This window comes from Otolemur garnettii, unplaced genomic scaffold, assembly GCF_000181295.1.
Source record: "Otolemur garnettii isolate 467f Iridium unplaced genomic scaffold, OtoGar3 scaffold00135, whole genome shotgun sequence".
In the NCBI taxonomy this organism is placed as follows: domain Eukaryota; kingdom Metazoa; phylum Chordata; class Mammalia; order Primates; family Galagidae; genus Otolemur; species Otolemur garnettii.
The window spans coordinates 2,988,666-3,016,283 of NW_003852530.1; positions in this window are offsets into that span (position 1 = coordinate 2,988,666).

A 27,618-nucleotide genomic window follows, 5' to 3' on the forward strand; every position below is an offset into this window, starting at 1 on the left:
TCCAAGTGCAAGTTGTGTGAGGCAGGAACTGAGGTCCATCTCTTCTGTATAGATACTCAGTTACCCAAGTGGAATTTGTGTGAGGCGGGAACTGAGGTCCATCTCTTCTGTATAGATACTCCGTTATCCAAGTGCAAATTGTTGACCAACTTCTTCTTTCCTATTGTAGCTGTTCCACCTTATTCAAGGAGGATTATGTTCCAAGACCCCCAGTGGCTGCCTGAAGCTGTGGAGACTACCTAACCCTATATATGTGATTTTTTTTCCTATACAGATGTATCTTTGATACAGTTTAATTTATAGATTAGGCACAGTAAAAGATTAACAATAACCAAATAGAACAATTATAATCGTATACTGCAATCAACATTAGGTGAATGTGATTTCTCTCCCTCTGTGTCTCTCTCTCTCAAAATATCTTACAGCACTGGACTCGCCCTTCTTCTCGTGGTGATGTGAGATGATAAAACGCCTGTGTGATGAGACCCCGCAGGAGCTGATCTGATAACCAAGACAGCTGCTAAGTGGCTAACGGGCAGGTATCTTACACAGCTGGACAAAGGGATGATTCACGTCCCTGGTGGGACAGAGAGAGGCAGAATGAGATTTCATCAGGCGTCTCAGAAATCTGCACAGTTTAAAACTTGGGACTTGTTCATTTCTGAAGTTTTCGGTTTAATATTTTCAGACCAACGGGGGACTACTGTGCATTGTTTTGACACTCTTTTGAACAATTGAATGAATTCTTAAGGGTGAGTCCATCTCTTAGCTCTCCCTGTTCTTTTTTAAACACATACATTCCCTTCTCATTTCCTTCTCTAATTTCTTTCCTAAAGTATAAGATGCCATTTGAGCTATTCAATTCGTTTGTAAATGCTCTTGGAAAATATGAGTTATTGCTTTGTGTACAGTGGTCCTTTCTTTATACAAATGATATTGAGCTATCTTATTATGTTTACTGATTACCTTTTAAAAATAAGACACGTATATCTCTATATTATCCATCTCTGTCTCCACAAGAGCGCCATTGTCACGACCACGAGCTAAACCATAGTGTCAGCCCCACATTTCACTTTGTGTGTTTCGACTTGCCTCTGTAGTCTCTCAGTGGGGGCATCTGTGCACCTGTAACTTCCTATTACCAAAATCTATGCTGCAGTAACGTTACTATGCATCTCCTGTGGCCCCCAATGAGAATTCCTTTGAGGCAGTGACCCACAGGCAGTGTTGAGTAACAGGGCACAGAAGTTGATAGTTTCCCAAAATGATGGCCACACACCTCCCAGACCCACACTCTTTTTATGTGAGGTCAACACTCTTTCCACTGAGAAGTGGGGTTCATGCTCTTCCCGTGATCTTGGGTGGGCCTCTGTAAGTTCCACAACCACGCGAGTGTATCATCAATAATGCGCGTAACTGGAATTAGGCTGCACCACATAAACAACACAAATTTCTTGCTTCATTGTGGAAGCTCCTTGCTCTTGGGTTCCAGCTACTGTGTTGACTGGGAGCCAACTGGTCACAGAGGAAGTCACCTGCAGGAATTTTGGCAATGGCCTCACTAGGATGCTAGCCAGTGGGCTACAAGCAGCTGCCAGACATAGGGGGTGAATTTTCTGATGGTTCCAGCTCCCAACTATCCTGTCACCTCCACTCTTTAAGCCTCCCTGGCTGATGCCCCAAGGAGCAGATATGAGCTTTGCCATTGAGCTCTGCCCAATTTGAAGACCGATGAGCTAAATGACATTTGGTCTTTTAAGCCACTAAGTATGCAGTGGCTCAGTATGTAGCAATGGACAGCTGGCACACACAAGCTTAGATATGGTGTCTTTTTTTTTTTTTTTTACAAATTGTATTGTTTGGGGTTCTTTGAGGGTACAAAGATTACATTGATTGCATTTGTTAGGTAAAGTCCCTCTTGTGTCCCACCTGCAAGAGGTGTGCCATACACTGTAATCCCCATCCCATCCCTCCTACCCCACCCCTTATATCAGATTGTCTACTGGCTTCATATTAGAATTGAGTACATTGGTTTCCTGCATCTCCATTCTTGTGATACTTTACTAAAAAGAATGTGTTCCACCTCCATCCAGGTTAATACAAAAGATGTAAAGTCTCTGTCTTTTTTAATAGCTGAATAGTATTCCATGGTGTACATATACCACAGCTTGTTAATCAGATTAGGCATCATTACAGACCACCAGGGGGCCTATTATCCCAGCAGCACTGATGCCCAAGGCCCCACCTCTTACTGGGCAGCACCTTTTGCTAGTTTTTCCCTGATCGTTTCTAAGTAATCGCTCATTAATTAAAATCGTGTTTCTCTGCCTCACTGACGATTTTGACCATTTCCTCACACGCCTGTGAAGTTTCCCCTCTGGGAACTGCCTGTTCCCACGTGTCCCCCTGCATTGCTCCCAGGCCGCTGCCCTCCTCCTCCTTTTCCTCACACGGCCCTGATATAGGTCCCTGGATGGTTTTAGACATTGCGACTCTTCTTCTGCGTTCCATCATCTGTCTTTTCCCTTTGACAGTTGCGTCCCCGCGATTGCAGACAGATGACAGAATGAGAGATTTCCATGAAGGAAGAGCCCCATCTGTGCCTTCATTGTCCTAAGCACTGGAAAGCCGTTCTCAATAACATCTTCTCACATTTTTGCACAATGCTTGGCAGTTTAAAAATATGTGCATATATATGAGTTTATTTAACAGCCCCTGAAAGATAGCCCTTATCACTCTCCCTGCATTTTATAGCTTGGTGAAGGAAGATCCAGCCACTTGATGTGATCTGCCCAAGGTCACACAGTTCTTACGCGCCATCAGAAAAGATCACTGTTCAGAGAGTCCAACATACCAACAGGCCTGGGGGAAGCGAGAGGACTTCTGTGGAGTCAGGCGATCATTTAGCCCCCTAGGAGGGGAGACAGCTGCTACTGGGTGGATCACAGTGACTCAGCTTAGTAGCTGGAGATCTGGAGGCCACTCTACCTTTATACCTGCTCCATGCTTTGGGTAAATAATTTATCCTATCAAAGGCCTCAGTTTTCTAATCTATAAAACTGACTCAATCGTCATAATGATGTTGCCCTCCTAAATGAATCATGAAGGTTAAAAAAGGTAATGGAAACAGTAAAGTGGGGCAGCACCTGTGGCTCAGTGGGCAGGGTGCCAACCCCATATACTGAGGGTGGAGGGTTGGAACCCAGCTCCAGCCAAACTGCAACCTAAAAGATGGTCAGGCGTTGTGGTGGGCGCCTATAGTCCCAGCTACTCAGGAGGCTGAGGCAAGAGAATCGCCTAAGCCCGGGATGGGGGTTGCTGTGAGCCGTGTGATGTCACGGCACTCTACTGAGGGTGTTAGAGTGAGACTCTATCTCTGGAAGAAGAAAAAAAAAGAGAGAAACAGTGAAGTGGTTTTATTTTTCCCTCTCTACAATATTTTTTTAAAAATTAATTATTTAATTTTTTTTCTCTTTTTTCCATCCTTTTTTTTAAAATTTCAGATCAGCATTTTTATCCTAAAAGTCTAAGGAATCAGTTTACCTGGGAAAAGACCTGGATTGGAGTATATATGTCAGGATTTTAAACTCAGCTCGAGTCCTGAAAGGCTGTGCGGCTCTGGGGAATCCCCTCCACCTCTCTGGGGCACGGGTTGCTCATTTCTCCAGCTCAGGGACTCAAACAGGACCCAAGATAAGGTCAGAGTCAGTTCCCAGGAGAAGAGCAGGTGTGTGTGCACAGGTGTGTAGATGCGTGTGTGCCTATGAGATCACGCGTGCATTTGACCTGCAGGTGAAGGTACGTGCAGGCACGAGTCTGCACCTGTGTTTTTGAGCACACACATGTGACGTGCATGCTGGCCTGTGTGCATGCATGTGCAGAGGGCGCTACCTGTGTGGAACAACATTTCTGAGGATTAATAGATGTGCCTCCTTCCCACGATTATACCCAGAAGCCTCTTTCTTCCCAGCCTAGAAATGTGTGGTATGCTGTTCTGGGAGCAGAGAGGCAGTGGCCAAGGCCAGTTAGCAAGGGCCAGGGTGATGGAAGCGACCAGTTTGGCCAGTGATCTCGCATGCTTGTGTTTTAAGCCCTCATGCTACACTGAGAAGCCCAGGTCAGGCCGCTGGAAGGGGAAAGGCAGGAGGCTGGCAGCAAACAGCCCAGGGCAGACGTGCCTGTGTGTGGGGAGCCAACCTAAAGCACCTCTAGTTACCCTCTGGCGGGCACCACCCGGGGTAGCAGCCCATGAGTGGACATCACGGGAGCACGGAAGGAGGGAGGAGGTTTCTGCTGCTTGGCACATGGGGCTGGGCACAACTGTCTTCCACACAGGAGGGGATGAAGAGGAGGGGCAGGGACACCCCTGTGTAGCTGAACCCAGGCTCTGAGGCAGGTGGCAGCCATCGCTTCCGACCACCCAGCCCCCCAGGGCTCTGCTGCTGGCCTGTTCCCGCTGCAGCACAAATTCCAGAGCCACCTGGGCCTGGCAGTTTGTCACCACTAAAAGCCTCATATCCTGGCTCCCCCTGCACTATTAATCTCAGAAAAATGTGTTGTCAACCCTAATGAAAAAGGGGAAGCCACCAAGGAAAAGGTGTCCACACCTCGGGCTGACAGTTGTCAGGCAGGCAGGCGGCAGTGTCCTGCTGGGGACGGTGCAGGATGAGCAGAAACAGTGGGGAGTGCCTGGGGAGATGGGCAGGGGACTCGGGCCCTGGGGCAGGGGGTGAGCCAGAACCTGCCAACAGCAGGTGGTCCCGGTGTGGCAGGAGGGAGGACCAAGGACAGGAGGCCTGAGACCTGGAGGGGATGCTTCCAGGGACATGGGACAGCACTCCCAAAGAGAAGTGGCAGCTGATCAGGGTTTCTCAATGCTGCTAAAACATTCCTGAAAAGGAACCCTTTGGCGGCTGGCAGCTGTGTCCCCAGCCCTGCCCTTCCCTCTGAGGCCAAGCGGAGGGGGGAGGACTGAGCTCTAATCACGGGCCACGCACACAGGCCTCAGGCCGAACCAAGCCCACTAGCGGGGTTTCTCTCCATCTGGGGAACAGTTGCTTTTGAATTCATCATGAGATTTTAATTTGGGATATCCTACGCAAAGTGCCAGGTTTGCAATTTCTCTTGAAAAATAGAAAATCCAACCATTTGGGGCGGACCTGCACATGGTGGCCATGGGTTTGCAGCTGCAGAGTTGTGGTGACTGGGGGACGTGAGCCCACCACCTGGGCCCAGTCGTGTGTTCACTGCCCCAGCAGGTGCAGGCCGTGGAGGTCTGGAGGATTCATGGGCACCAAGAATCCTCGCCATCCTGCAACCTGGTGTTTCTCTTTCAGGTCGTCCTCCCCAGCGTCCTTCTGGTGCTGGTGTTCTGTTAGCATCAACGTCTAATGGAACATCTTCCAGCCTTCCCTCCACAGCCCTCTCATCGGCCCCCTTGTCACTGTGGGGCCAGTTCTCGCTCTCTCTCTCTCCCTCTTGTGCATCGGGCCCTGCCATCCAAGCCTCCCCCTCCAAAGGCTCCTGTGAGCCCAAAGATCACAAATCAATCCCCTCCCCCTTTGTGAATTGCCCAAATGTGAGTTGAAGGACTTGGAGCCTTTCCAACCTTCAATCAGCTCTGCTGGCACTGGGACCCTGAGCGTCCCCCACCACTGTGTGCCCAGACAGGCAAGGAGGAGAAAGGGGGCACCCCAGTCCCCTCAGCAAGGCCAGCCTCAGACCCCAAAGAGGGAGCAAACACAAACAGGTAACAGGTGCAGCAGAAGTGAGCGGCAGGGGCGGGGCAATTGGGAAGGCTTCTTGCAGGAGGAGGAGGAGGAGCTTGAGCTGGGCTGTGGGTGGTGCAGTGGCCAGCAGGGCTGTTAGAGCAGCAGGGTCCTCAGTGCTGGGATTTGACCTTTCGGTTCCAGTTATGTGATTTTGGGCATGCCTATCAGGGTCTCCAGACACCAGCTTCCTCACCTAAAGTGGGGACGACTTTAGGCCTCAGACTCTTGCCGACAATTTTCTGACTCCACTTACCACAACTCTTGGCCGCTCTGTCTCTCTAGAGAGGTTTTGTCCTGCCTTCCTGGACTGAGTCCTTCCTGAGCCTCCTCGGACTGGTCCTCTCCTCGGTGGCTGTGTGTGCAGGAGTCTTCAGCCTGCAGCACTGAGTCCAAGCCACATGGGAGGTGACCAAGAGACACTTTTTGTTTGGCTGAAGATGGAGCAGATGTCATAGGTGAGACAGGGGAGGAACAAATCCATAATATTTTTCCTGCATGTTGGAAAGTGGAATATTTAGTCAAAGTCCACTAGATTGATAACATTCCTCCTGTCTCTCTAGGCTCCCCTCCCCTACATCTGGGGAGGGGTCACAGTGATGGGGACCTATGGGGAATTCTATCAGCTGCCTCTCAGGAAGGAAGCTGGGGAGAAAGTAAGCGAAGGTTCACAGTGGTCCCCAAGCTGAAGGAAAACCAGCGAATTTGCACTATAGTTTAAAAAGCATGTGTACGGTATAAAAATAAATGTTAGCTGAGACTGTTGAGGCAAGGGGATCAATCACTTGAGCCCAGGAGTTTGAGGTGAGCTCTGATGCCACAGCACTCTACCCGGGGTGACAGTCTCAATCCATCAATCAGTCAGTGTCAGCCTTGTCAGCGTCACATCCTTGTTGGCCTCTGGGAAGGATGGGGTCCTTCTCCATCATGAGGACAAGCTTATGAGGCTGAGAGAGAAGGGCATCCCCAGGCCCCGGGGCTGCTCCTTTTCTGGCCTCTTGGGGTCTTATCCTTGCAGGAATGAGAGTGAGACCAGTGCAAAGACTCCGCATAGTGTCTGGCTGGATTCTAGGACAGCAGGGAGTGGAGAGCCTTGTCCCGTGGTCTCTGGGTGCCCAGCGGACACGGGCGTGTGCATTTTAACATCTGAGTGAGGTGAACTCACTGGTGTCATTTCCTTCCAGCTTCTCCGAGTCTGCCCTTTCCACGGGCGCAGAGGAATTTTCTGTCTTGGTGACCTTCTCCACCTATATTTCATGACTCCTGAGCAGCCCTCTCCTCGGAGCTTTGAGCTGTGGCCTCATCTCCACCCCCGGCAGCCCCCAGTGCGTCTCTTCCCAGCTCTCTGCGCCTGTCGGGCGAGGCAGGGCTGGTCAAGAGAAGATGCTGTGACAAGATGAATCACTTCCCCGCATTCCCCTGAGGATGCTCCGGTTCTGGGAGATTTCTTCTGCAAGGTGAATTTTCCCCAAGGGCCAGGGAGCACCTTGGGAACCTCACTGCCCACCTCTTCCTTTCTAGGAGGCCGGTGGTTTCACTGTGCTAAAGGGCCTGGCCGCCTGTCCTCTGTGGCCACGTCCCCTAGCCTGCTAGGAGGGGGCAATACAGAAGAGGTCAACCACAGCTCTCAAAGGGGACGTGTGAGTCACAGAGACACCCCCAGACTGGTGCTGAATCTCAGAGAAACCCCAGACTGGTGCTGAGTTACAGAGACACCCCTAGACCTATGCTTAGTTGCAGAGACACCCCTAGACCAGTGCTGAATCTCAGAGATTCCCCCAGACCCGTGCTGAGTTGCAGAGATATCCCGAGACCTGTGCAGAGTTGCAGAGATACCCCTAAATCTGTGTTGCATGGGGAGAGACCGTCTGAGAAGAGGGAACGCTGCACCCCACAGAGAACTCACCGGCACTTGGGCACCCTGCATGCACATTGGGCTTGGTTGGGCTAGATTTACCTGCTCAGGTAAATCCATTTCACTAGAGCTGAGAGGCAGAAAGGTGGGGAGGGAGGGAAGGAGAAATGAAAGATTTCTTTTCTTTCATAGCATGAGATCCAAATACACATCACTATTTCAAAAAACGAAAAGGGAAAAGTAATAGGCTTCCATCAGAGTGCCGTCCCAGTGACACGGGGCTGCCCCGTCCCCCACCCTGGCCTGGGGCAGTCTGTGGGAATCTGCACTGTGTAGCCATCACTGTGACCCCTGGGCAGGCGCCCTGGCAGAGCCACCCTTTGTGCCCTATTTTCAGCAACACAGAGACACAGAGACCTCTGGCCAACCCTGGGACATGAACCACGGCCGGGTCTCTAATTATCTCTCTTCCTCTTCCTTGCCTATGTTACCTCCTAGAGTGAAAATTCCCCCACCCCCACCCACAGTGGCATCACCAAGGTAGGGTGTGACTGTCAGTCACCTGTACAAGTTTCCATGTTGTTGCCCTCAGCTGTTCAGGAGGCCTGAGAGTGACTGTGGTGGCTATATGGACAAAGGCAGCACGTGAGGTTTCCTTAGCAACTGCGTAAGCTGGAAGGCTGGGTTTCCACAAGGGCCACACCAACTTAACCAGGTAAATGGTCCTGGGACCGGGCACTGGGTGACCATGCTCAGGAGTATCCAGACACCATCCCCATGGGGATGGGCTTCCTGAGGCCCCCAGGACAGTGTCATCCTGTCTTGGCAGCTGCACAGACTGTCAGTTCTTTGGTCATTCGGAGGACAGCAACCTGTCAGTCTGGTATTTACCATCCTTTAAACAACTCAGAACTCAAACACCTTCTTCACTATGCCCTGGGCACAGCATCTAACACCAGCTGTGTCTCAGAGCAGAGGACACCAGACACATGCTCAATCCCACTGTCTGCCTAGGACAATGGCTCCCAAACCTTGGTGCCCATCAGCCTGGCCTGGGGGGCTCTGCCCAGCTCCCCAGAGCTCCTAAGAATCTCTGTGTGTGATAAGGTCCCTGGTGATGCTGCGGCTGCAGGTCTGGGGACCACAGTCACTGTTGTCTAAGAACCATGGTCTACTGGGATGTCGTGAGCTCTGAGCCAGGCCAGACCTCTCCATGGTTCTGCCTCACCATCTGCTCTCTGCCTCCCCCAGACTCAGGCAGAGAGCAGCAAGGGCAGATCAGACAGAGGTCTTCCTGCAGGGAGGTGTTGCTGATTTCCCCTCATCTTCCATCCTCCTTTCTATTCATGGCTGTACAATTCTCTCTTTTTCTGTTGGCTCTTCTTTCATTCCTTGGCCCCTCTTGGAATGAGTGTGCTCACTCACACTGTGGCCCGCCAACTCCACAGACTCCTGTTGGCCTCCCTGTCTCAAGAGGTCCTGATGGGCTCTGATGGGAAGAGGTTTGGATGATACCAAAAAGGCAATCAGTTTGGCAGAGGGTGCCAGGACGTAAGGCTGAAGGGAGAGGCTCTGGGACCAGGGATGGACACACAGGAGCGTGCTATGGGAAGGGCAGGTGTTAGAGAGAGCAGGAGCTCTGAGCAGGTGGGATCCTGCAAGGGAACTGGAGCCCAGAGCCATGAGGAGAGGGAAAATCACCAGGAGACAAGATTACCACCGACCACGTGCCCAGCTGAGATTTGAGGATGCTTCGTCCTAGAGGCCCCCATCTCAGGCCCACTGTGAGCCACAAGATTTGTTGGTCAGGAAACACTGGACAGAACCGTTCCTGCTGCCTGGTTAATTGTAAGGTTTTGTTCATTTATTAAACATATTTTCTCCTATGTAAACTACATGGACAGTTGAATTCTCCTAATTTCTTCTCGTACAGGATACACCACCACCAAATTCACCTTTGGAAAGGTGATCGTGTCGTTTATGGTACAACTTGGAAACTCTTGAGAGTGAAAGGGAGCACAGTTAGTAATCATGGGACAACAGGTAACATTGGGTCTGTTCTGGGGGGAGCAAAAATTTTGAGCATTCCACAACTAGGAGATGGTGGTGATCAGACAGACATTATGGAAAATGCCAAGCAAGTCTTCTAAAAGAATGAGGCAGAGGGGCGGGAACCCAGGCAGCTCACCGCCACTGAGGAACCTTCTTGGGAAGAGTGCCAGGCAGGACCCCAAGACCTCCAGCCACCAGACCTGGAGAGGCCTGGGGCTGAAACACAGAAGGCTGATTTGTAGCTAAGCTGAGGAGCACCGCCAGAAAGGCAAGTGCTGGTTTTCTTGCTCTTTCTTCCAGCAACTTTTTCTGTGACTTTGGCAATTCACTTTCTCTCTCTGAGTCTCTGTCTGCTCATCCATAAAATGAAAGTTTTTAGTATCTTTGAAGAGTCAGGATTCCTCACATTCTAGACTCCAATAGTACAGCCCTGATTTGATTTAGGAAAGAGGTCAGCAAACTGTGTTTAATGGGCATATCTGGCCCACTGCTTGTACTTGTAAATAAAGTTTTATTAGAACATAACTGTGTTTGCTAGTTTATGTATTGCCTATGGCTGCCACTTTGTTATAATATCAGAGCTGAAGAGTTGCAACAGAGACTGGTGGCTTTTAAACCCTAAAATATTTACTCTCTTTTTACCTGAAAAGTTTGTCATTCAAGATTTAGAAGAAATATACACAATGATAGATCAGAGTGTAAAGGATTCAAGAAAGTCCACGTTGGACTATGATGCTGACCCAGTCCTGCTTCTGAATGATGCTCTCCAGCATTATTTTTTTCTGATGATTTAAAAAAAAAAAAACAGTTCTACAATTTTTTTGAAAGTTTTCTTCTATTAACTTTGTAAGAAAGAAAGAAAAATATCCATAATTTTGCTACTCAGGTGTTTCCCACATGTACAGTTTGACATATTTCCTTTCAGTATTCATTCTAGGCATGTGAGATCATGGAATTTTTTATCTTACTTTTGTTTTGTTACATGATGTAAATGTTTTCCTTTTGATTGAAGTACCATCTTAATCAGAAAGACTGATGCCTGTGTAATATTCCATGATTTATTTAATTATCCCCATATGATTGAACGTTCAGTCCTTCACTGTTCTACTGGTCACTGCTGTTATTATGTATGAAAAACATCTGTGTATACACGAGTCTTTGTGTTCATTACAGATTGTTTCCTTAGAAGAGATTTCTGGAAACAGCATCATCAGGCGAATGAAATGACTGCCTTTTCACCACAAACATGAGGCTCATCTTACCTCATTCTTCAACTTAACTGAAAAGGAAAAGTCAAAAAGTAGGCATGGGACCAGGTCCTCTTGGGACTTCTAGAAAGAGCATGGCAATGACCCCCACTCCTGGGGAGAGGCGAAAGGTCTACTTCCCCTTCACCTTGATGGTCCTTCCTGGGTAGCTGTGCAGAAAATGCCTCTGTAAGTAGGATCCAGGCCTCCAAAACAGCATCAAAAGACCAGCCAGAAACAGACCACATCTGTTCGGCAGCCTTTGGAAGCCTTCTGAACCAACATGGCTTCTGAGATGCCTGAGAATTGGAAACGCAAGGGCCCCCCAACTACAACGCAGATGCCCTCCTTGGAGGATGTAGGTCTCCGCCTGTTTCCCTCCCTCCTGTCCAGAGTCAGGAGTTGAACATCCTTAAGCCTAGTGGGGTAAATGCTTATTATACTGTGAGCTCATTTGTAGCAGAAGCACCTAGGACAGTCCCAATCCTCATGCAAAATCGCCAATTTATGGCAATATTCCTTGTTTAGAAAACAAGGCTATCCAAACACTATAATTACAACGTGCACCGCCAGCCAGCCGAGAGCTCCTTCCATTAATGCACCGGCTCCAGATACATTCGTCAAATAGAGTTTTTTTTTTTTTTTTTTTTTTTTTTCCTCTTTGCCTTCTTCTCTGGGTACTTTTAAGTTCAGGGACAGAGAACATGTCTTCATTAGAAACATTAACATTCACAGGCCGTAGTAAATTTTGACAGTGAAAAGGTCTCTGTAACCTTTAGTTGTGCAGAAATTTACTTCCCAAGAAAATTACATCTGGCACTGTCTTAATTAATGCTAGCTTTCTTTTCTGAAAATTGTGGGCTTGTCAGTAAAAAAGGCAGAAAAAAACCTGAATTTAAAAGGCTGGACACAAAAGACGCCGAGAAATAAAGCTCTGTGAGATTTCATAATATTGCTCTGTTTTTGTTCCACAGAAAGCAGATGAAAAGATCTCATTTGATTTTGCCAAATGCAGCCACATACGTGTAATGTAGAATTGATTTGCATTTCCCCTCTTTTGTCTCGGAGTTTTATCATGTAAAGTGTGCTTGGGAAGGTACTCTATTTTAAAAGCAATAGGTCAAATAAAATCTATACCTCCAAGGGAAAAAAAAAATAATGTATGACTTCATTTTTTTTTCCTAAGCCTTTTTCTCACTCAGTGATTTTCATCTGGTGTGCCGTGGCACCCTGGTGTGCCGTGAGGGGATCTTAGGTGTGCTGTGAACATTTTTAAAGATCATGAATTAAATTATTTTCAGAAGAAATGCAAAGCACAATAATATATATTTTTTTTCACTTTTTTTTTTATGTCAACATAATTTAAGTGTGCCACAGAAGTTTAACTATAGGCTCAAGGGCGCCGTGAGATAAAGAAGGTCGGGAAACACTGCTGTAACAGCTAGAATTAATCGCAGCTCACTGTAAGAACCGGGCCTGTTTTCTTGTGTGAATTTTCATTATCCAACATTCTCTCCTGGTTTGAAATGGGTTCCAGGGATGTCGGGAGAATTTGGCTTCACATCTGGAGATTTCTATTTTAGGCATCTGAGACTTGTGTTTTGACCATGAGATGGTTTTGCTTTCTTGGGGGTTTAGAGATTGTGTTTGGGCTTTTCTGTTTTCCCTTCTAATCTAGCATTATCTTTCTCCAGTTTGAGGGGAAGCCTCCGAGACTAGTTTCTTTCCAACGCCATGCTCTTTGTGTCACGTGATGTGAACCATACTTATAAGATGTCCCGGTTTTGCCGTGTGTGGATGAAACCTGAGAACTAGAGGCAGGGACAAGGTCTTGGAGAAACTCCATGGCCCTCCAGATGGCTCTGGAATCTGATGATGGGAGAGAAGAGGGGACTTGTCCAAAGATGTGTGGCAGAATCGGACTCAGCCGCCAGCCTTTCAAGTCCTGTCTTCAGCACTGAACTGTGCCCTCCACGATGACACTCTGGCAGGGATTCTCAGCTGTTCATTGTGAGGCCTTGGAGAAGAGCAAAGGAATCATTGTTCTTGATTTGGGGCCAACACCTGCAAAAATGCACTGCAGCACCACTTTAGGAACTTGAGTGGATCTGAGTGGTACCCAGCCAGCACTGGGTCGTGACACGCCGCCGCTGAGAAAGGGCCTCTCTAGACACTCTCAGCTCTTCTGGGTCACAGAAGAAGGCTCTCTGTGGCTCCACTGTATCTTCAACGCCTCTGTGGCACTGGCCACTCACCCCTTTTAACAGAAAAGAGGCAGCTTCGGGCTTCCCCAAGCCTTCAGATCTAGCTGGAATTTAATTACATGGTTTTGTTTCCATTATAAGTTTTTTTAAATAGTAATTTCATATTTATGGTAAGTGCTATTAGTTTTCTATTCATGGTAATGATATAAAGCTTCTTTTAAAAATTAAATCTATTTAAGTAAAAACAAATGAATATAAATTAAATAAAAATATTAAGTAAAACAGAGTACCAGTGGTTCCCGGGTGTGGCCAAGCATGGCGATGGTGGCCGTTGAAGGAGGCTTGAAGTTCAAGTTGGGCAGAAGTTGCTGCAGGAGACAGAGGTCCCAGAGAAGGAGAGGGTCTGTTCTGAGTCCCTCCCCGGATGGGACGTGTCTTCCTCAACCTTCCAGGAGCTCTGTCCATAAAGGCACCCATTGTAGGTAATTTAGGTGTGTTTATCAAACGATTACTGGGCGCCTCTCCCTCGGTTAATAACTCACAGCTAAGCTGGTTGGAGAGACTTGCCTCATCTCTGAATTTCCCAGGCTCTCCTGCTGCTCCCTGGCATCCTGATAGGAGGCAATATTTTAAGATAAAAGGATTATTAAAATAGTGTGTGTGCCTGTGTTCACACTCCCGTGTGCGGCTTTATCTGACTTGTTGTCGAGTGCCATATAATTTAATAAATTATAACATATTTATAAATAACACTGCTGGTTAATGTCCTCACACATTTTTCACAACGTAGCATCTCAGGCTGAACAAGTGGCCCAGTCCAGGGGGAAGGGGTCTGAGAGGCAGAGAGGAAGGGGGCTCACTGGTGCTGGGTGGGCATGAGTTTCCTCTCAGTAGCAGCTCGTTCAGCACCCCCCTTCCGCAGTGGGGGGCATGTGGGCTTAGCAGATCTGTGAGTACTGAGGAAACCATGGAGTCTGCAGGGGGTGTCTATGGAGGGTCAGGACAGGTCCATGGGGGACTTTGGAATCAGTGGGCGTCCCTACAGGGAGAACTGTGGGGGGCTTGCGGGGCAGTGGGGGAGGGTCTGTGCAGGGCTGCAGGGCCATGGCTTTGGGAAGGAGTGACCGCAGATGACAGTGTCCAGAGCCTGCGGCTGACCACCTCCCTCTTTACAACCCACCTGCCTGGCCCGTGACTACTCAGGAAATGAAACACGGTCCACTTGAAAAAATTAGAGATTAAAAACAGAAGAGAGAAAATTCGAAAGATCTGAGATGAGCCAGTGAGTAATATGAGATTTGGCTGTGCCTGTCCTGACTTGGAGGCAAAAGATGAGCTTGGGATCAGCACCTCCCCAAGTTCAGGGGGCGTGCAGGTCACCCCACGTCCTTACAGAAATGCAGGTCATGATTCAGGCGGAGCCGACCGGGGCCTCAGGCTCTTCTGAGTCTTCAGCAAGCTCCTGGACTCCACCACACTTTGAGAACTTGGTGCTCGCAGCCTGCAAAAGGGAGCCGGCCAGTTGGCGGGCAGAGATACACTCAGGCTGGAGAGGGGACAGCTCAGTTCCACTCCACCCTCCACCAGGCACCTGGAGCCAGTGAAGTAAGTTTCACAGAAGGCTGCAGCTCAGCGGCCAGTGACCCCACGGAAGGGTGCTGCCCAGGAGGGACTAGAGTCCAGCCCTAGACTCTGTCCAGAACGCCTGCAAGTCTCCCTCTCCCAGCCCTACCCCTCCCACCCTGGGGGGGGCCTCAGTTTCCCAACAGGGAGGTTAGGGAAGAGGCTCTTAGAGCTATTCTAGGATTTCAGTTTCCCGTAATAGATAGAACCTTTAGCAGTTGGCTTTAATATGTGCGAATGTCTCAGACTTGGTGTGAATTGGGGAACTCCTATCCCAAAATACCTCCCTCACTTCTAGCCAAGTTGCCTGAAATACCACCATGAGTACGACATTCCTTTGGGGACAAAGAGTCTCACTTGCAGAGTGTAACTGCACAGAGACGCTTCAGGCCTGAGCTGTCCAGACGGTCCTCCCCGTCTGCCCAGACTGTCCTCCCCCGCAGCAGGGCAGGAGCAGAACAAGGCTACCCATGGAGGGGGGGACGGGCTCAACAGGGACACACTGCTGTCTCCCCCAGGCTGTTCCCGGGAGCCAGGTCAGCCCTGCTTTGCAAACACGGGGGCAACCAGCTCCGCCCTGGCTGAGACGTGACGCCTTTCGGGGCAAACCTGAGCCTGAGAGAGGCCTCATGTGATCAAAGCATCAGCTGCAGGGAGCCCAGGGACTATGCGTGTATATTTTCCAAGCAGTGTCCTCGGGTCCCTAGGCAAATGTAGTCCTTTCTCTGTGGTTGTGCAAAGTGCTCCCCACCCACTCTGCACCTTCTGTCCGGCTGCCACGTGCAGAGAGGGTCGTGAGAATAACAGACACCCACCTTGGACTTATTGTGGGCCTTGGCTGGGTCCCCGGACCACAGACTTCCTTCCCTTCCTGAGCTTCCTGGGAGCTTGTCTAACCAGCCAACTCTCCAAATAATAGGACAGAGAGCTCCACAGACACTCCTGGTTATCAGGGAAACCCAAACACGAAAGCCCCCTTTAGGTCCTGGGGGCCAAAGTTGGAATGCCTGAGCTTTGAGGGCCTGGCTAGGGGATAAACCATAGGATGACTATGGGCTCAGAGCACTGGCACGAAATATTCTGCAGACCTACACATTTCCATTTCCATGACATTCTCTAAAGGGCTTCGATGCTAAAACAAAATAAAAAATAAAGCAGAACAAAAGCCTCTTATTTGCAGAGGTATCAGTTTAGACCCAGGAGGGGGACGGAGGGACGTGTTCACATGGGAAGGAGTCTGAGAGTGTTTCCCCATTCCCACTTCACTCCCAAGCTGCTTTTCTGGCACATGCCTTTATCCGAGGAGAAGACAGAACATCAGGGTCCTCCTTAGATGCCTGGGCCTCCTGTGCCAGATGCCAGGTGCCAGCATGCCTAGCAGACCCTCCTGGGGGGTCTCAGCTTCCTAGCCCTGTCCAACGCCTGAGGAGGAGGGGACCTGGGACTCTTCCACACCTATGTCCTACTCCAGGTCTCCGGTTGGACAAGCTGGCCCGGGACAGCTTTCCTCCACTGTGGCTCCATCTCTCCATCCCCTGGCTCTGCTCCGGTCCTGGGGTGGCCCTCTGCCCCCACCCCGCATTGTTCCTGAGTGTTCCGGATCCTCGCACACACCACACACATCATTTCTGCCCTGTGCTGAGCTGTGCAGAGGGCCGGAGGGGACCGATATATTACCACGTTCTTTGCCTAACAATTGGTAACACATGACACTTGTATTTGCCCCAAGATAATGTACAAATATGTTTTACAGGGTTTCCTAATGATAATCATTATATTTCATTCTTCTTGCCCTTCTAATAACGATAACAGTCTAGCATTATTATTTTTTTTAACCGTTCTCAGCGAGTGTGACATTCAGTTCAGAGAATGGAGTGTCAGCAAGAAATACATATGCATTCCCTGAAGCTGGGAGAAGCCCCTTCCATTTATTTTTAGGTTTGCAGGAGAATGAAGTGATCTCACCTTATTATTTTTTCCCCCTAGAAAGGTGTTTGGCACCCGGCGCCTCTGTGATGTTTGTGGAATCTGGCCTGAGGTTTAGGCAATCAAGTTCTTTTTGCAAGCTGTCTTAATCAGAGGACGGGAGCTTGACAGGCACATGGGGGCTGTCATCTCTGGGTGGGGCTACGGGAGGGAAGAGAAAGGGCTCCTTTCAAAGTGTGCCTTATATGCTGAGTAGGGAATGGATTGGACCCCTCAGCAAAAGACCCCAACTAATTAGTAGGTAAAACAAATACCCTGAGGTTCCTTCAAGATTCTAGGTAGAAACACCGGCCCCCATGTCATTACTCACTTTCTGCTCATTTGGGGGACACATCTGATGTACTGATGTGTTTGTTCACCCTTGTCCTCTATCATTAGAGACCCTTATTTTCAAGGATAAATACCCCCAAATAAGCATAAATATACTGTTATTAGCAAATAGATATTCTGGGCATGCTGAATACTCCCTTTGAGCTGTTCAGCAAAAACTGTGCATAAGAAACGAAGATTGATCAAAAACCAGAAAAGAAAAATAGAGACACGGCCAGGACAAAATTGGATATGATAGAGGCTTAAGTGAGGACAGCATTTTTCATCTCTCTCCTTGCATTTCTTAGTTTTAAAGCAAAGCATTGGCCGGGTGCGGTGGCTCACACCTGTGATCCCAGCACACTGGGCGGCTGAGACAGGTGGATCGCTTGAGCTCCGGAGTTCAGGACCATCCTGAGCAAGAGCGAGGTCCTGTCTCTATTAAAAATAGAAAATTATCTGGGCATTGTGGCAGGTGCCTGTAGTCCCAGCTACTTGGGAGGCTAAGGCAAGAAAGTTGCTGCAGCCCAAGAGTTTGAGGTTGTTGTGAACTATGATGCCACAGCACTCTACTGGGGGTGACAGAGTGAGACTCTGGCTCAAAAACAAAAACAAAACAAAACAAAACAAAAAAAACCTGAAGCATCCTGGTTCAAATCATCTCAGCTATTTTAACTTGCTAATCCCCCCCCCCTTTTTTTTTTTTGGTTTAAGTGGCCAAACTTGAGGTAAAGTGTCTCCTTTTGGTCCACAAATGATGAGATTCTAGATGGCAGCACAGCCAGTATGGTGTGACACTGGAGCCAGGCCTGGGGTCCCATTATTTACGGAGCCAAGTATTTTTGTTGATGAGCAAAGTGAAACCCTCCGAGAGCAAAATCAATCTTTCGCAAGAGACCCCAGAGCATCGATCCCGGTGCACTCTGACAGGCTCAGAGTTTAGCCGTTTGGAATGGCCACATGAAATGAGCAAATTGTTAAGAGTTTTAGGGTTTGGGTATTTATTGGCAAGGCTCACACTTGTATGATTAATCACACATTCGCAATGTGCGTGGCGTGGAAATTGACTGCGACGCAGCAGAAACAGAGTTTTCAGTTATTCTCACGTAATAAATGGAAGCTATATCCCTAAGCAGAATCGTCTTCGAGATTCCAATTTGCCTTGTTAAAAGTGTTGTTTATACAGTAGTTAGCAAAAACGCGAGTAATTACGTACAGAATTCGTTCTAAGCAATTCTTTATTTCCCACCCCCTCCCCATTCTTCTTAGAATTTCTATCTTCATTATCCACAAGTTTGGTCCATCTCAGCAGAAACCTGACTGGTGTGAGATGTGGCCGGGGCAGGAGGTTCGGTGAGTTTTGAGATGTGCAGAGAACTTCTGACCATCAGCGGGAGGGGAGGACGTTTTCCACAGGGCACCTGGAGGTCTGCAGCTCCAGGGCCACGATGACAAACGCAAGGTATTTCATGTCACAAAACAATATTTACCTCTGGACAAGACATCCATCTATCTATCTATCTATCTATCAATCATCCATCCATCCATATAGAACCAGGAACATAGTGTCACACACAGGTAGAAGTGTCTTAGGCCACATCTGTTTTAGTTTCTGCAACCAACAGGATTTTATTTCAGAAATATCACCTAAGTCTGGAATCTGACTTTCGGAATGTAAATTATGTTTGTTCCACCAAGCCTCCTCCTCCACCCAAGCTTCCAAGGGGACAGGGTGACCTAAGAAGTTTCCCACTGCGGAGGGGACAGGACAAGGGCAGGGCCGGGCAGGGGAAGCCCTCCGGGCAAAGCCCCTCTTCCCGGAGACTCCTGCTCACTCTCCCCCAAACAGAGAGGCCTCATCCATATCTATCAGGGGCGGCCTAATTATAGAGCTCAGAGATTTTAATGGCACAGGGAAATTTAAATGCACTGGAAAATATGAATATTCCTAAACCAGCAGTCAAAATACGAAATGATTGGCTTCCGAATCAATGAATTACAATTTCAGAGCGCGTCTTCGAAGGTGGAGTCGCTCCCCCCTCCTGGGTTTGTGCAGACTGGCCTGTTTTAATGAACTCGTGTCTGTATTTTATTCGGTACAGAAGTGCTTCCTCCCCCCCGCCACCCCCATCACATCTGAATCTGTAGCCTCAGCCAGCGCCCCATCCCTCTGTACAGAGAGCAGCAGGAGGCAGAACAACTGGGGGGTCCAGGACCTGACAGGTACCCTTGGGGTACAGCTCTGCTTCACAGTGACCCTGGGAAGTGGAGCAGAGTACTCAGAGTGGGGGACCCAGCTATTTGTCTGCATCCTTCCCCCATAAAGCTGTCTCCCTCTGGTGCACCCACAATCTCGAATCTCAAAGCCAAATGCCCTTTTGACTGTGGGTCCTGGGGGGGCCTCGCCCTTCCCCGCCTCGGGTACCTGTCAGGGGCCCCTCTCCACGGGACCCTTTTGCTCCCGGAGTGCGTCCCCTATCTCTTCACCTGCGGAGGAGGTAGGGCTGTGTCCCAGTTGCTATCCATGTAGCCCTCTAACTGGAGAGCCCCGCCATAAATCCTGTTTTATTTTATGGACAAATAAATGCTGAGGTAAAATATTCCAGGATCGTAGCTTGAATACTTGCCACAGCAGCGGCACTGTAATAACCACAGTGACATTAATTTACTGCATCGTGCCGTGGGAAGAAGGAAGAAGGAGGGAGAGGGGCATTAAAAGAGAAAAATGACTTTCCTTCGGATTTATTGGGACTGGCCTCCCTCATTTTCAGCCATCATTAGTTGATTAGGCCCTGATGACAGTGTGGACAATTGTGCTGAACAGTTGGCGAGAGACGCCCTAAAGGTGCTCCGTTAATTGAGATGATGTTCATCTTGTAGTTACTGAACATGAATGTGGACGGCGAAATTGGTGGTTACTGTAGTGGAACCAAGCCCGGGGACAGTCTGTGGCCAGAGGCCGTGGGCCGGGGTGGGAGGGCCTGACTCCCCCACAGCCCCGTGGATCTCGGCATCCAGAGTCCTGGTCACTTTCACCTCTATTCAGGGCACTGCAGAAGAGCCTGCCACAGAGGATGAAGCAAGCTTCCCTTTCATCTGAGGAATGACCACCAGGAAGATTTCTCCCTAATCACTGCCTTTGAGGACAGAATGAACTCCAAAGGGTGTCATTCTGGAAGGCTCCAGGGTGTGTCCCAAATCAGAGTTGAGATCAGCCCTCTGCTCCCCATCTGCCGCCCACCAGATTTCCCAGGTAGCTGAAACTTGCATTTTCTGATGCTGTAGCCAATTAATCCTCACTCACTTGCAGCAATGATTCCATCAGCAAAAATGACCAAGGAGTCCCCAACCTGTGGCAGAGCTCTGCACCTGGCAGTGGAGGCTGAATTTCCTATCCATAAATGCCACTGTCCACTTCTACAAACAAGAAACCCAGCTCAGCTCCAGCCATGAGATCTTTGCTGAACACTGTCAGAGACCCACACTCCCTGTCTGTCAAAGGTGTTAGGAACAGGCATGGATCGGGCAGTTTCTGAGTGATTAAGCAAAGGCCACACACAGTCGCTGGCACTTAACAGCCATTATCACATTAATCTCCACACACCCTATTTACCCCCGCCTAGGGTCAAGGAACTAAAACTCAAAGTAATGAACCAGAGCCTGGGGGAACCCGGAGTAGGGGAGGGGCAGGGAGATGGTGGTTGCAGACGCTCCAGGGCCAGTCCACCTCGGCTGGAATCAGGCTGTGCTGATTGCTTGCCTGGTGACCCTGGGTGTTACTTCACATCTCCCGGCCTCAATTCATTTGTTCCTAAAACAGAATTAAGTACAGGGCCCCGTGACGCACAGCTCAGTATTTGATGGGGCCGTTCAGAGGCTCTCAGCAGCTATCTTTCTTCAAGGCCAAGTTCAGTTTGTAGGAGGAGAGGCAACCAGGCCCCGCCCAGCAGCCCGCCTCCTCCACCCCACCAGGCCTGTCATGTCTGGAGAGCCAGGCAAGTGCTCAGGAGTAAGGGGTGACAAATCCACTCCAAGACACAGCTTGCTAAGTGGCAGTGGCCTTCTATTCCTCGACATCTTTCCAGACCCTTGAAGGGATTAGAACTGGATTAGTCTGAGATGAGCCTGACTCTGCCCTTATCACCTGTTTATAGGATAATGACATTATCTAGTTTGGTCCACAAGGGTCTCCATACATAGCAGCTTTGTTCTCTTTGATCCAAAGGTTCCAGGCAACTTATCTTTAAATCTAAACAAACCCGCTGAAGCCTCAAGATAAGTGGTCAGAAGGGCCAGTGGGAAGAAAGGAGACTCTCCTTTCCCATCCTGCCCGGTGCAAACAGTGATTTCAAAATGGGGAGCACTTGCTCAGAACCTGACACTCATCCTTCTGTTTTCAACCCCAGCTTTCTCCTTTTCTGTGTGCACAGTGCCCCGCAGTTTGAGAGCCTTTGCAACCCTTTTCTCACGCATATGATCAGCACAGAAGGCTGTGAGTTGGGTGCATGGTGGGCTCAACACCCATTTTTCAGGGTAGCACACCCAACCTAAGGCTCAGGGACCCCGAGGAGCTTGCCAACACGCATGCCCTTCCTAAGAAACCAGCCAAGATTAAACCTGGCTTACCTCGCTGCCTGAAGTCATCATGGCCTGACCTCTCTGCCCAAACATCTCTCCTTAAACAGGATCCTCATCACCCTGCACGGCAGACAGATGTTCAGACAGATGTTGCTGGAGATCCCTGGCCCAAGCCCTTTTCCTGGTCCCAAGACTTCCTGAAAACCTATCACCTGGTTTTTTTAAAAAATTATCTTCATTGAGGCACAGTTCACATGCAATGTAATTAATCTGTTTTACATGCACCAATGATTTGTTAAGTTTTGAAAAATATATACAGTTGTGTAAACATCACTGTATTTGGGATGTAGAATGTTTCCATTACCCTGAACAACTTCTTTCCAGGCCCTCTTTGCTCAATCTGCTCCAGCTCCATTTCATGTGAGCAGAATCACGTAGCACGTACCCTTGTCTACGTCTGGCAATGCTTTTGAGATTCAGGCACTGTTTGTGTGTGTTGTTTAATTTGTTTCTTTTCATTGCGGAGTGGTATTCCACCACACGGATGGACCATAAAATAGCTTATCTAGTTCTCAGTTGTGGACATTTAAATAGTTTCCAACACGAGGTCCTTCTGAGTCAAGCTGCTGTGAGCATTTGGGGACAAATGTTTGTATTAACGTATGTTTCATTTATCTTGGGCAAACACTAAGGAGTGTGATTGCTGAGTGATCTGATAAATACATATTAACCTCATCAGAAACCTCCCATTTTTTAAAGTAGCTGGATTCCCACCAGTCACTCGTGAGTGCACCCTTTGCTCCTCATCTTTGGAAACACTTGACATGGTCAGTCTTTCAAACGTCACCATTTTTTTTTTTGATGGAGTCTCACTATGTCACCCTCAGTAGAGTGCTGTGGCATCACAGCTCACAGCAACCTCAAACTCCTGGGCTTAAGCAATTCTCTTGCCTCAGCCTCCCAAGTAGCTGGGACCACACAGGTACCTGCCACAACACCAGCTATTTGTTGTTGTTGTTGTTGCAGGTGTCATTGTTGTTTGGCTGGCCGGGCCAGGATAGAACCTGCCACCCTCAGTGTATGTGGCTGGTGCTGTAACCACTGTGCTACAGGTGCTGAGCCTGAATGTCACCATTCATGTGTGTATACAGTGGTGTCTCCTTGCGGCTATATTTGCATTTCCTTAGAAACTAAGGAGGTTGAACACTTGGTCATATGCTTACTTGGCACTGACAGTGTCTTCTTTGGTGAAGCATGGCCTTGGGTGTCTGTCTCCATGTCATCAGTCACACCAGTTCTTTGAACACTCTGGACACATCTCTTTTTTCAGATACAGGAAAGAAATGTTTTCTCCTGGCTTGTGGCTTGTTTTTCATTTTCTTAAAGGTGTCTTTCAAAGACTAGTCCAGTTTATCAAGGTTTCTTTTTTTTTCTATTATGGTTTATACTTTCTTTGTCTTCTGTAAGAAAATTTCCCCTTGCCCATGCTGAGAGGATTTCATTCTTCATTTTCCCTAGAAGTGTTAATTTCTGTGTATAGTGTGAAGTAAGACGTGCAGTTTTTATTTTCCATATGGATATGTTGTAATTTTAACACAATTCATTATAGTTTTTTTTTCTTCCTTTAAACAACCTTGGTAACCTAATCAAAACTCAATTGATGCTATATGTGTCTTCTGGACTTTTTCATTATACTCAATGTTCTGTATGTTTATACCAAAACCATATCATCTTGATTACCATGACTTTATAATAATTTATAATAATTCCTTTTCTTTTTTTGAGACTGACTCTCATTCTGTTGTCCCAGGCTAGATTACGATGGTGTCACAGCTCACAGCAACCCCAGGCTCCTGGCTCAAGCCATCCTCCTGCCTCAGCCTCCTGAGTAGCTGGGACTATAGGTGCTGGCCACAACATCCCTCCAACTTTATAATAATTCCTAAAATGAAGTAGTTTAAGCCCTCCACATTTTAAAAATTGATTTTTACTTTTACAGGCTTTTTTACATTGCCACATAAATTTTAGACTCTTATCAATTTTTACATGAAGCCTGCAAGGATTTTGAGTTTTGATTATTAAGTTTTCCAATCCATAAACATGGTGTATCTCTTAACGTGTGTGTTTTTCTACTTCAACTCAGCACCTAGTTTCCAGTTTTCTGTGTGTGAGGCTAGCATATTATTCATTTTATCCCTATTTGATATTTTGATACTACTATAAATGGTATTTTTGAATTTCACTTTATAAATGGGTGTTGTAATTTTTACATATAAACTTCATATCCTGTTACTTTGCCAGATCCACTTGTTAATGGCATTTCTTTTGGTAGATTTCTTTTGCATTCTCTTCATAAGTTATCATATCATCGATTTGGCTTTTATTTATTTTTCTTGACTTGCTATATTGCATAGGAATTCTACTACCAATTTTAATAAAAGTGTTGAATGTAGACATCCTTTCCTTTAAGGAAACATTTAATCTCTTATCATTAAATATGATGCTAGCTGCAGGTTTTTCATAGATGCTCTTAATCTGTGAGACTATCTTTCCATATGCTCAGTTTGCTATGATTTTTATCTTGAACTGGTGCTGAATTCTGGCCAGTGCTTTTTTGGTATCTATTGAGAGGATTGCAATTAGTTCTGCTATGCTATTTAAAATCTTGCTATAAAAACCCCACAGTACTTAGGGAAAAATTGGGGTGATGGGCATAACACTCAAAAACTTTGAATGACATGAAGGCAAAAAAGACGAGACCCTAATAAAAATGGTACCACTGTTTTACATGTGTTTATTACTTCATGGTTTATTTCAGTGGGATTCACGTTTTTGCACTCATCTAGTGTTTTTTACTAAGAAAATTGTGTGTAAGCAAACACAAAACTTAAGTTATTCCTAACGTATCAATTGCATGTAAATCCACATTTCAAAACAAGTGTTGTGGCGAAACTGACTACCTTTTTTTTTTTTTTAGTTTCTTAATAAAGTAAATTGCATTAGTTGATTTTATTTATTTATTTATTTTTGGCCAGGGCTGGGTTTGAACCCAGCGCCTCTGGTATAGGAGACCGGCGCCCTACTCCTTTGAGCCACAGGTGCAGCCCTGCATTAGTTGATTTTTGAATGTTAAACTAGTCTGCCATTCCCTAGATAGCTCATTTAGTCATGATGCATTATCATTTTTGTATTTTGCTTCATCTGATTTGCTAGAATTTTGTTAGAGATTTTTTGCATGCATATTTTTGAAGCACGAATGGGCAATTCTCTTTTATAGTAAAGTTTTTTCTTATTTTGATATCAAGTTAATACCAACTACTTAAAATGAGTGGGGATATATTTCTCCTCCTGTAATTTCTGGAGTGTTTGTGTTAAATTAGTTTTGCTTATTCTTTAAGTGGATGTAAAATTCATCATTCAAGTCAGCTGGGCCTGAGGCGTTTTTTTGGTCAAAAGTTTTTAAATTATAAATTCAATTTCTTTAACAGTTAAAGGAATATACAGGTTATCTATTTCCTCTTTGATGTGATTTGAGAGTTTGTATCTCTTAAGGAATTTGTCAATTTTATGTACATTATTGAATTTACTGACACAAGTTATTTCACTGTCTTGTTCTCCTTTCAATGTCTGTAGGATATGTAGTGATGCCTCTTCTTTAACTCCTAATATTGGTAATTTTTGTGTATTTTTTAATGCCTCTCTTTTTTATTGATTAGTCTTTCCAGAGATTTCTCAGTTTATTGATGCTTTGAAGAACAAGACTTTGTTTTCGTAGCTCTCTTTAATTGTTGTTTGTTTTCTATTCTATTAATGTCCGATCTTTGTTATTTCCTTTGGGTTTCCTTTGCTGTTCTTTTTCTAGTGTCTTCAAGGAAAACTTAAATCATTCATTTTAGTCCTTTTTTTTTTTTTTTTTTTTGAGATAGAGCCTCAAGCTGTCCCCCTGGATAGAGTGCTATGGCATCACGCTCACAGCAACCTCCAACTCCTGGGCTCAAGTGAGTCTCCTGCCTCCACCTCAAGTAGCTGGGACCACAGGCGCCCGCCACAATGCTCAGCTATTATTTGGTTGCAGCCGTCATTGGTGTTTGACAGGCCCAGGCTGGATTCAAACCCACCACCTTAGGTGTATGTGGCTGATGCCTTAGCCACTTGAGCCACAGGCGCCAAGCCATTTTTTTCATTCTTAATATAAACATTCAATGGAATAAATTATCTTAACCTCTGCTCTACCTGTAGCTCATATATTTTGGTAGTGTTTTATTCAGTTCATAAAACTTCCAGCCAATACTTTTCTTTTTTTATTATTTCTCTTGTTATTTCTTTTTCGACTCATGGGTTATTTAGAAGTATGCGGCTTAACTTCTAAATGTTTGTGAATATTCCAGACACTATTCTGTCATTGATTTCTCGAATAATTCAACTGTGGTCAGAGAACATTGTCCTCATGACTTAAATTCCTTAAATCTACTGGCCCTAGTTTTATGAACCAGAAAATGCACAATCTAGGTGAATGGCTCATATGGACCTGAAACAAACAGCATTTCTCCTCTTTCAGGGTTTTCTCTGAATGTCTCTAAGTGTCACTCAGTTTTAGTTGATTGCTAGTGGTGTTCTGGTAAATGGCTAATATCTGGGTAGACTAACTTCTGATTTATGGTCTTTGACAACTTTGATAGTTTATATATCACCGTCATGGCTAGGGATCAGCTACCAAAGTACTGTCACAAAATGCAGACTTGGGAAGGGTGGCATACAATTTGCTTTTACCAATCAGTACAAGCTGGCTCTAGCACACCCCTGCGATAGTGTTATTCAAACTCCTTTGCTGATCTTTTAAAAACTTTTTGGTCTGCATGTTCTTTCAGTTATTGTGGGATGAATGTTGAAATCTCAACCTTGTTGATTTTTCCATTTCTCTTTTCAGTTCTGTCTTTGTTTTAATAAACTTTAAAACAACTATTATTAAGTGATATGCATTTAGACACGTATCTTTTTTGGTAAATTGATACCTCTATTATTATGAAATGTATCTTTTATCATTGGTAATTTTTCTTACTTTGAAATCTATTTCTCTGATTCTAAGCTACCCCCGTTTTCCTTTGATTGGTGTTTTTGTGGTATACTATTTTTTATCCTTTTACTTAAAAAATTTTTTTGGAATGATTTTAGATTTACAGAGGACTTGCAAAGATACTACTGAGATTTCCTGCATACCCTACGCCCATCTCCCCCGATGTTAATTTAAATAATGATGATATGTTTGTAAAAATTAAGAAATTAATGCATCTGCATTTGTGTTCAGTTGTCCGTTTTCCTTAGTTTCCTCTGATCTGTGAATATTTCTCAGTCTTTTTTTGTTTGCCATTGACTTTATACTTATGAAAAGTGCTAGTTGGGGATTTTGTAGACTGTAAATTTGGGTTTGTCTGAAATGTCCTCAAGTTTATACTTGGGTTATAGAAAGTGAAGCATCCTGCTTATCCAGGGGAAATGATAAAAAGCAGCATTCCTGGTGGGAACGTTGGTCCCTTGCTCAAGTTTCTCACCTGGAAAGTTATTATTTTCCTCTTTGTATATTCTTTGAAGTGAGTCAAAGTGAGGAAAGTTACTATTTTCCTCTTTGTATATTCTTTCGAGTCCTCCCCTCAAGGGAAGAAATTAATTTACACTTCCTGGAGCATTTACATATATAATTATATATACATATATATAATTAAATTTATTATATAAAATTATTAGACTGTCCCTTTTTTCTTACCCTCTTGTTTATGTATAACTTCTTTCTCTAACAGTGAGAAATTTAGCTTCCATTATCTGTAAACTACTAAACTATTTGTTCAACTATTACATACCTAAAGTAGTTTCAGAATTGCTAACCTATATTCTCTGAGAAACAAATTTATCCTCTAGGGCAGTGATTTTTCAACCAGTGTTCCATGGCACATTGGTGTGCCACGAGAGGATGTTAGGTATGCCACAAAAATGTCAAAGAT